This window comes from Bombyx mandarina, chromosome 18 (assembly GCF_030267445.1).
Source record: "Bombyx mandarina strain Sakado chromosome 18, ASM3026744v2".
Lineage (NCBI taxonomy): Eukaryota > Metazoa > Arthropoda > Insecta > Lepidoptera > Bombycidae > Bombyx > Bombyx mandarina.
Genome location: NC_143224.1, coordinates 13,132,944 through 13,144,204, shown reverse-complemented (window position 1 = coordinate 13,144,204; position 11,261 = coordinate 13,132,944). Strand labels below are relative to the sequence as shown.

Sequence of the window (11,261 nt, the reverse complement as noted above, 5' to 3'; positions counted from 1 at the left end):
TTTCGTTAGCGTAAAAGTAACTCTCTCAAGAGGAATCCTAATCCGTTCAAAGCATTATGCTTGATTTATTTTTACCAGGGATAACAAGCCTGTCAATCTCTTGACTAAATACTATACTACACTTTTTTTTAGATCATGTGAATACATTACCTTGTTTTAATGTAATATTTTCGTGTAAATATTAATTTCGATTAAAATCAAGAACCAAGCCCAATAAATACCAGATTATGTGATTCATTTGAATTCTCTTAGAACAGTTCCCGATAAACCTGTTTAACCTATAACGATACCCAGTCCTGAACGCATCCGGGCCAATGGGCGACTTACTAAAGCCACAGTAACCGGATATGTTAATGTTATGCCCGGTTGTAAGTGAAAATGAAACCGGTTATTTACTGTGGGTTACGGATTTAGAACCGGTATTCAATTGACATGTAAAAGAGCTCTTCGGTATCATTGTGCTATGAAAATCCTTTTTATTGAATACGTTTAGGTTCGTTGGGATATTGCTGAGTTTGGATGTGGATTTTATAGCCTTGGATTATTCTAAAGAGGTAAGATGGTATCTTTAAGCGATATAAAACACTACCTGGGAAAATTAGAACTAAGGATTTGAACCCCGGCATAATTTCATTTCATTAAATACGAAAACTCAACGTCCTATACAATGCTAGAACGTAAAAATAATAGTTATATGTACACTTGTTGGGCAATAATCGTTTCATACGTATTGCCTGCATACACAATATAAGAGCAAAACCACCTTGGGACCATTTAGTGTGGAGAATTCGCTTATTTATTAAAATATCTTAAATAGACTAGACCAAATAGCAATTCAATAAATCAGCCACAATATGAAAGACTATTCCATATTAAGAGCATAATTTCACGAAATCCATGTGCCAAAATGGACATTTCAGATAATAAATTACCATTACCCATCCTTTTTCTCATTGTTAGGAGACAAGAGGCAGCTTGAGAACAATCATTGGGATACGATGATTTAGATTTGGGATCGAATAAGACTGTAATCAGAGCAGACGTGGCTGCGGAGAGAGACCGCAGGGCTGGCAGAGGAAAACTGAGAAAAGGATTATATTTATGAACGTTGATTCACCCTTTGACTGCCCCGTAGGTCACCGGTACTCTACGTAACCCACTGAAGTTATTATGTCGATTTCTGTTACTAAGGCGCCGGAATATCTAGTAGACTCTGGAAAAGACGAATTCGAAGACACTGATAATGAATCTGTTTTACCAATTAAACTTTGACCAATTAAATTGAAACCACCCAAGGAGGTGCTACTTGAGAAAGGATGGATCTATGCTCCATGGTTGACTGAAAGCTAGGGCTGTTAGATATAACGTTAAATTAATTTAATAAGCAAATACACTCGTTGAACAAAATTATAATTCGATTCGATACGTAACTGTTAACCCTAAGTTATCTTGTGAGATATAGCATTATCAGCGATACATCAATACGGGTAACTTTACGTGCCGCTTTGGTATATATAAGTACATATACTGTATAAATATTCCTTTTAATACTCTATAAACTATTATATGTATGTATTTTAGGTATATATATACAAAATTGTGTATGTATGTTTTTTTTGTGTGTGTATTTGTATTATACATTTCTTTGCACCTACCACTATTTACTGTGCACTACCTTTGGTTGACTGGTAGAGAATGGCTTAGGCATTAAGTGCGCCAATGTAAATTTTACATAAATAAATAAATAAATATAATAAGTACCCCACATTATACTTTCTGAGAGAAACGAGATCCTAATTGCAGCCACTATTAAAGCTCTCGTTACAATATGTCAAACTAAATTTTCATGATTGTATTGTTTCGTAAAATATGTTTTCGTATGGTGTGTGAAAGAGCTTGAAGCCCACTTGGTTTTAATCGATTACCGATTCCTATAGACTTTACCATATGAATAACGCTACCCATCTTAACACATGAGATCGAAGTATCAATTGTATTGTAAGCCAGATGTTCTACCCTCCGAATTGGATAAATGCTTCGTTGCAGAAATACGCGGGATGCTGGAAAGATTTAGTTTAGAAATGTTGTTAAGCAATCAGCCTACCTGATAAAAAGATTGTTCTTCGTGTCAAAACATCATTAAAGTACCATCATAACGTGAACCAGTATTAACTAGTGCTAAGTATATGTACATAGCGATAGTTATTGTGGTTTAGCCATTAAATATACCCCAATCCCGCAAAGCACTACAAGAGATCCTCCATCGACGGATTAGATAGTACATTGCTGCACGCAAAACACATTAGTAATATTAAAAAATATATTGCGTTTTTTGGTAGTCTCGTGTTATCACGTCTGCCACCAGTCTTCATTTCCACATGGCTCCAAACTTCTATTCACAATCATTTTTGAAGGAACTAAATTATTTAATAAAAAGATATGTGTCTATAAATTAATGTATGTAACTTTGCTTACTTCTTGTATGTTTGTTTGTAAGAAAGTAGCTAACTAGCTTCGTTAACCAATTGTCACAAACATTCACAAATATTATTTGTAGCTCAAGAAATATTTAACTAATCTAGTATCATCAATGTGCGACAGTTGGCACGGATTACTCCAAATGAGTCTATTTCATAAAATGTTTGACGATGGTCGCCTTGATGTACGAAATTCCTTTTAGTTTCAGTCTATATAAATAAACAAATGGACTGAGCTTTATCAGGACTGGTTTATTCAAACGTCTAAGCGCTCAACGAAAACCATTAATAAAAGTACATAAAAGAAGATTCCCCAAAAAAAAAATCCATTTCCATAATATTACTTTAAAATTTTGTTTCGCCAACTCAATTTATTACCCGTTCCCGGATTTGATGAAGTACTTTTTTTAATACACATTTAACCTGAGATCCGATACAATTCAGTTTTATTACTGATTAATTCGTAATTAATTGAAGTGGTCCAAGCAATTTCGGACACTGATTGATTGTAAGTGGTCGGCTCTTTAAATGAACGAAAGTAAATTCTGTAAGCGTTCGATTTTTTTATATTTTAAATAAAGCCTACTTTTTAGACAATTGAGTGCAAGTTTTTTTTTTAATGATAGGGTACTTATGATTTAATTATTAATCAGGATTAATATCTAAGATTCAATTGATATCATAGTAGTGCTTTATTTAGCAAAAAACTAATAGGTTATTCTAGATGCGTGTACGAAATTTTCGAAATATTTTCGATTGATTCTATTAATTAAATTTTCATCTAAAACTTTCCTATGAATCTATTCTATGGTTATCTAGGCATGATGAAAAATTTACCCTCCAAAAAGAAAACTATATTATATTTAGAAAAATTTAGGCAGCTGCTATAAGAGAGAGAGAAGAAGGGTCGTCGTACCCCCTTACGGGGGTACGGAACGGGCCTCGGGGCGAACCCCACTGCCCGGGCAGAAGCTCCCTACCACATAGGGCAGGGGTGAGTTGATGCAGGGGGGAATGGGAAGAGGGTTCGTATGCGCGTTCGGCGCACTCCACATCGACAAAATATATACATATACATAATACGATGAGCTTGATGTGAGCGACGGATTGATGCCCGCGGAGGTGGCACCCCGGCGCCGGCTGCTGTCCTTGGCTTCGGTTTTTTTTTTTTTTTTTTTTTTTTTTTTTTTTCCCCTTACAATCTAACTAATTCTAACTAAACTAACTACAACTAACTATACTACTATATACATCTATATACAAGGACCCAGGGCAACAGACAGCAGACGAGGGGCCCGCCACCGGCCCCATGCCGCGGCCCCACCTCTACAATTCAGAGGGGGGGCCGCGGCACTACTTTGGCGCTCACCCGCTAAGAACTCCCCAAAAGGGGAAGGCCGTCGCGGGGAGGGACCGACGTATAGTCACTTCCCATAAGGGGGAGTGGTCCACCCAACGGGGGTGGGAAATGGGTCCCCATAAGGGGGGAACCCCAACAATGTGGGGGGAACTGACGAGTGTGGACAGCTCAGTCCCATGGGGGCACTCATTATGAGCACTCCCATATCACTCCGGTTAAGCCGACTATCTTACCATAGAAGGGGGTTCTAGTAGCTCCCTTGGTAGCGCCCGACCATCAGGTGGTCTGGCGTGCAAGGGAGCTAAATTGTGGAGATGCTCGTGGGGTCCACCGTCAGCCCGCTCGTAAAGATTACGAGCTAGCCTCCGGATGAACTCCTCGAGCGACTCCACATCCAGATCCCGGGCGATTACGGCATTACTGACGTAACGCCCTGCTCCGACTATCGTGCGAAGAGCCAGATTCTGCTGGGCCTGTAACTTCACCCGCATGACCTGCGGGATGAGGTGATACCAGGCCGCAGCTGCGTACGTGATACGGGAACGGACATACGTCTTATAAATGCCGAGCTTAGTCCTGACCGGCAACCCGGAGGCTAACACCGGCCGGAGGAGGAATCTCGCATAGCGAGCGGCCGCCAACGCCGATTTGGCGTGGGCGGTCATCCTCAAACTCCGGTCGATATCGACCCCCAAGTACCGGACGCTGGATCTAAACTCGACATTAGCGCCACGGAGACTGAGCTGTCCCGGGACGACTGTTGTGCGGACCGGACCGAAGAGGATAGCCGCAGTCTTCCCCACGTTGACCGCGACCCTCCATCGGTCCAGCCACTGGGGCAGTAAGTCCAATAGCCTCTGCATCCTCGAAATGGCCGCAGAGGGGAAGTTGGATGACGCGAAGTAGGCGCTGTCGTCGGCAAACAGCGCCAACTTCACGTCGGCTTCCCACGCTTGGAGGTTGCCCTCAAGCGTGGGAATGTCGTTGGTATAGAGAGCGTAGAGGAGTGGTGCCAGGACACTCCCCTGAGGAACTCCGGCCGTGACTGGGCGCACCGACGACTTGGCGCCCTCGACCGCGACAAGGAAGGATCTTCCCTCCAGGTACGACCCCAGTAGTCGCACGTAGGCGTGCTGGAGGTCCGTGTTCCGCAGCAACTTGTGAACCAGTCCCGCATGCCAGACACGGTCGAAGGCCTTCTCGATATCGAGAAAGACTGCGGCCGTGTACTGGCGCGCGTTGGACCGATCCGCCAAGTGATGCATAACTCGGACCAATTGCAGCGTTGTCGAGTGACCGCTGCGAAACCCGAATTGCTCGGGTCTGAGAAGGATGTGCGGCGACACCCTTCTCAGCAGCAGCCGCTCGAACAACTTGCCCACATGCGACAGCAAGGTGATCGGACGGTAACTGGAGGGATTTCTCCTATCCTTGCCGGGCTTGGGCAAGGCAATGACCTTGCCCAATTTCCAAATTCCCGGGAAGTGTCCTGTGGACAGAATGGAATTGAACAGCCGTGTCATGTATGACACGACCGTTTCAGGGAAGTGGAAGAATGCGAGGGAGGGAATACCGTCCTCACCCGGCGCCTTGCGCCTCTTCATCCGCTTGATGGAGAGACGCAATTCGCTGGGAGTGATGAAATCATCATCTCCCAACGGTGGCACCGGGGAGGAGAGTAGGTTCGCTACGCTCTCTTCCACCGATTGGTGGAATGCGGCCTCTGAGGATACAGAGTCATTTGGAGCGAACTGCCGCTCCAGCATTGCGGCCAGGACATCGGCGCGGGCCTGAGCCGAGAAGCATCGGTTGCCCCTCTCGTCCACAAGTGGACAAGTGGGGGCAGGCCGATTTGAGAGCTGGCGGCAAAGTCGGTGGAGGGACACGGAAAAGGGGTCCTCACGGGCCTCCTCAATCCTTTCCTCCCACGCATAGCCCCGGAAGGAGCTAATCTTCGCCGCCAACTCCGCTTCCAACTCATTAAGCTCGTGCTTGATCCTGGGACAACGAGTTGTCGCCCAGAGCCTCCTCAGGCCCCTCTTCCGGCGAATGATCGCTTTCAGATGGGCCGGGAGTATACCTCTGGGCCCGCCGCTGGGCACAAGAGTCGTCGCCTGGTCGATCGCTCCCCTGATGGAGTCGACAAGGCGGACCGCCGCGTCGTCGACCCCATCAGGGGTGTTGGGGTCCTGAATTACGGGAAGGTCGACCAGTCGTCTCTTAAAGAGCTCCCAGTCGACCTTCGGTCGTAGGGGCGAGGTCGCAACCCGGGTGAGCCCCATACCCAGTGTCACCAGGATAGGGAGATGGGGGGTACCCAGGTCGTACAGTGCCTCGATCGTTACGGGGCACCGTAGCCCCTTATGAACACACACGTCCAGTACATCGGGCTGATATCGCGCGGCGGACGGGACGTGCGTGGGTTCGTCGGGGCCGACCACGGAGTAGTCGCCCCTATCGGCATCTTCTAACAGCCGCCTGCCCACTGCTGTGTTAAGTCGGGAGCCCCACGCGACGTGTTTCGCGTTGAGGTCCCCGACCAGCAGAGCTGGGCGGCTGTCGTAATTCAGGGCCCGTCTTATATCCTCAGGGTGGAACTCAGGCCCCGGGGGTCTATACGCGGCGTAAATCCGCATATCTCCCCCCGAGGTGTGTACCCTCACACCGACTGACCTTGTCGATGTGAAGGACAGCAAATCCAACTGATCATGCACCACGTCCCGCCTGACGAGGGCCGCAGTGCCCCTGAACGGCCGCCCGGCAGGGGTAAGCTCGTCACGTCGGTACATGAAGTAGTTGGGAATCCTGAACGCATCCTGAGGACGTAGCTTGGTCTCGCCCAGGAGCACAACCTCAGGGTTGTACTCCCGGGCGAGAATCAAGAGGTCGTTCTTACGGGATTTAATCCCGTCGGGGTTCCAGTAGATGATGCGCAACTCCTGGCTAGCCATTGAGCTGCGCAATCATCTGGTAGAACCCCGACAGGAGCGCCCCGAAAGGGCTAGCTCCCGAGGCGATCTCACGGATCACTCCGGAGATCACCTCGGACAATCTCTCCCACAGTGCGAGGAGCCATGCAGCAAAGCCAGCAGGTTGTGAGGCCTGCCGACCGCTGCGCCGCTCACGCTGAGGGCGGGGAGGGAGGGAATGAATATTTGGGCCCGAGGCCGTTGGGTCTACGGGCTTTTCAGTTGAAGGTTTTGTTGTTGGCCTGAATATAGAGGAGGTGGAGGCTACTGCCTCTTCCGGCTCCACATACTCCACCTCCATTTGTTGAGGCGCCTCTTTTTGTGACTTGGGTTGGGCAGTTGAAGTACTGCCTGTGGCTTGGGTTTGCAAGGCTTGTTCTTGGGCCTTTGCCGCAAGTTTCTTCTCCTTTTTTTGATCTTTTTATTTTTGTTTTTCTTTGCGTTTCTTGCAGCTTTCCCTCCGGTAGTGCGTACTTGCTTAGAAGACGCAACAGCTGGAGCTCTTGGGACGGGAGCAGAAGATGTGGAAGGACGTGGTGGGTTAGCCTCCGCCATCAGCGTTGCCGCTGCGGCGTGGGCCTCCACATTCGTAGGAAGGAGTGTGGGTTGGGAAGGAGGAAGGGAAGATTTTCCCTTCCCCTTACCCTTCCCTTGGGGGATCGGTAAAGGGGCAGCGGTGGGAGTAAGAACTGGGTTCGCCCTTGGCCGCGGCACCGGTGGTAATGGAGGGGGAGCGGTTACCCCCATCATCCTCAGCCTCCTGCGGTAGGTTACACACCGTCTGTCGACGGCGGCATGATCCTTACCACAGTTTGCACAGGTGAAGGGGCCCTCCCTCGGCCTCGGGCAGTCCGCCACGACGTGCTCACCTGCACATCGCACGCAGCGGACCGCTCGATGACAATTGTAGGAGGCGTGACCAAAGGCCTGGCAGCGGTGACACTGCGCAGGACCCTTGCCGGGACGCCAACCTTCAACCGTCACCCCCGGCAAGTATAGCAGTTCACTGACTGCATACAAGCGGGCGAGGTCGACCTTCGAGAGGTGGTCTAGAGCTACATGAAAAATGCAGCTCGGCCTACCCCTCTTGGCCTCTATACACCGGGCATAGCGCGCCGGGAATCCCAGTTCTTTGAGGGCGTTGATGATTGCTGCCGAGTCCGTGTCGGCAGGGAGGCCCCGAATCGCTACCTTAGTGGGGATGTCCTCCGACATTGCGTAACAGTACCACTTAATGGTACTGTCCGCGGCGGAGGCCCCCGACAGGTACGACTGGACCGCCCTGTATTCCTCCACGGACGTAGGCAGGAATCGAAAACCGGACCCATGGGGCCTCACCGAAGGAGCTCGGCCTAGTCGCTCCCTAATGGCGGCCATGTGGCTAGGCCAATTAGGGAGCACCTCCACCAATATAGGTGGGTGGCGTTTGAGCTCTGCGGCGCGGCCCCTAGTGCCCGGGGTAGGAGTGGCTGATGTAGTTGGGACTGTAGCTCTTGGAGGAATGGAACGGATTGGAGGACGAACTGCGGCTTTGGCCGCGTACGAAGTTCTTGGGACGGTAGCTGGAGCAGCTGGGAATGAAGGAGTCTGCGTATGCGTACGCAACTGCGTGGCCTCTAAGTCCATATACCTCGTAGATTCGAGGTTGCCTGCCGTGCTGCTTAGGGCAGGGGCACCTCGAGGCCGAACAGAAGGGATGGGAGATATAGGAGGAGAAGGGGAACGAGGAGGGGTTCTCTTGCACCGTCGTACTTCCGCCGTACTGGCAAGAGCCCTTGGCATAGGAGTGGGTTTAGAAGTGGGAGTGGGTTCAGGACTACCACTGCGAGAGGAGGAACAAGAAGAGGAGGGAGTCGTGGTATAGGAAGGAGAAGTAGAGGAGGACTCCTCGCTGTTGTCATCCTCCCTAGACCTAGACGACGGTCCTATCCTGGCGCGTTTGTCACCTCCGGATGAGCCCTGGTCCGACTCGGACCTGGCCTTCTTTCGAGACCGAGTGGCCCCCGAACGAGCGGCCGGAGTAGGAAAGGTACTTTCCCCCGGACCGGTCTTCGGGGACCCCTGGGCCTCTCTGGAAGGTCCAGGCCGATTGGCCAGGTCAGGGTCCATAAGACCGGGGTTAGGGGTCGAAGGTCGGTGGGCAAACATGCGTGAGACCACAGAACGTCCTTTGGACGGGCCGGGCGTGCTGACTATGGGGGGTGATGTCCCCCCAGACATGTTTTTACCGACTCCTATCTTACCGAGTTCATCGGTCTTCCGAAGTAATACGGATTCAGAGAAGTAAAAAGAAACTAAAACCGATAAGGGAAAGCAACTTGAAATATAACAATGTAACTGAAACTACTTTTTTTTTTATCAAACTATTAAACAACAGTTAAGCAAGAGGCCGGTCGATGCTACCGCTATCTATTGAATTTATTTTAAACCTGTCAATGAACTCTATACTTTGTTAATTAATGAACTGAATTGTTGGTAATTTGTGAATCGAATACTAGGTGGAGCTGTAACTAATGTTATTATTGAATATTTATTTTATAATAAATGAATACTAAATTAATTTAATAAACTAGAAACTAAAGAACTAAGGGAGTCACACTCCGCGCAACGCGACAGCGGCTCAACTAATGTTGTTGACTATTTAATTTACTGAACTATTATACACTAAGATCTAACTACTATGATATCGATCAAATTGAATTGAATCAAATTAATACTGGACTATATAACTAAGATAAAGAAAATAAAAAGATGAATAGTAATAATGAATAATGAAAACAATTTAATTTAACTAATTAGTAATTAACTGTACTTAATTTCAACTATGAACTATCTTAACTAATGTATCATTCGACGGCCGGCGGCCGAAGACCACGCGCCAGCACAGCTCGGCCAGTCAGAGGACCCAGGATCTCAAGGTTGACGAAACAATTTCGTCGCACTATGAACCCCGGAGTCGACTGGCAGGCAGAGCCACTACCGAACACACGGTCCACGAAAACCTCCGCCGAGCAACACCACAGTTTACTAACCTGGTCGCAGATAAGCTGTACCACTGTCGCGCCCGCAGGATCTGTCAAACTAACTTAATAACTAATGCTATCTACTAAAGAAGTTAATGTATAAATTAAATAAACTAATCAAATGATATATAATAGAAGTGTAGCGAAGGAGGTACAAACGTTGGTTAATTGTATAATAAAACAACAGTTTGTACATGGTTAATAAAAGATGAATTTAGGAAAGCAACGGCATTCAACGAACGGCCCACTTACCGTTGGGTGGGGTTGGTAAATTTCCTTGATGCTATGTAGTAAATTAAATTTAATAGAATTTGGATCAATATGAAAAAACAAGTCTAAATGTGGGTAGTTGGGTGAAGAAAAATCTGTGTAAAAGAACAACGCCTCTGATTGGCTTACGGAACTATTGTAATTATTGAACTAATTTTATCTTAAACTAGGGAAATTTACCAATTAACTATGAACCTATGAATCCAACAATATATATACAAAATGAGAATGAATAAAAAAACTTAACTACTATTTACTTACGGGGGTCACGATAAACTGGGCCACGGCTACAAGGAGTCAGTTAACCGGGTTTAGTAGCAGCCCCGCCTAACCCCTAAGGGTAGGGGAGGACTGGGAGCGGACACGGATGGCCAGACTCGGTGGCGCTAACGTAACTTGGTTTTATTCTTTAGAATAAAGTGAGTACGCAGCTTACACAGGTATGAACGACACCCACCCGCATTAACAGACGTTAAGAAATATGGTGTCGAACAACTTACCTGTTCCCGGGTCCCGAATTTCGTTTGCTCGGAGCGTCACCACACCGACACAACACTTCTGGATCACAACACTCACGCTTTGGGCACACACAATCGCACAGCACAAGCAATAGGGGCCTCGTAGCACTGGTGTCCCGGGCTCAGCTGCTATAAGGGGGGGCTATGCCGTAATCGTCACGAAGATCGGGTTCAGTGGCGAGCTTTGGGGGAGGCCTATTTTCAGCAGTGGACTGCCGCAGGCTGATAATGATGATATAATGATCATTTTAGGCAAAGCATTGTCGAAATAATTTCACAAACAACAGCTTCTATGATCCACCGAATACCTCTTAAAATGTATATTTAAATAAAAATGGAATTGGTTTTATTTTCAATAACAGAAAAGTTGCTAAACGAATTCGCGCGATAAAAAGAAGAATGTACGTAATACAGCGAATGTAACTACGTACAGCCGTTTTTATTCCCATTATGCCCTCGGGGGCCATTTTGGAGGCTGAAAACAATGAATAGCGTAATTCCATTTGCAATTTTTCATTTGACGTTCTAACAATTATCGTGGAAAAAACAAAAGAATAAAATTTTTGTTGTGTTTCTTTTAAATAGAGCGTGCGTTAATGTTGCTGTTTTTAATTTTGTCAAATTTTCGCTGTTGTTAGACCTTT

At 47.2% G+C, this 11,261-nt stretch overlaps 1 protein-coding gene across 1 annotated transcript in view; it reads left to right on the top strand.

Moving 5' to 3' along the window:
- Positions 1-11,261, top strand: part of LOC149501040 (uncharacterized) — a 173,526-nt gene that overhangs the window by 151,439 nt on the left and 10,826 nt on the right. The window lies entirely within an intron of this gene.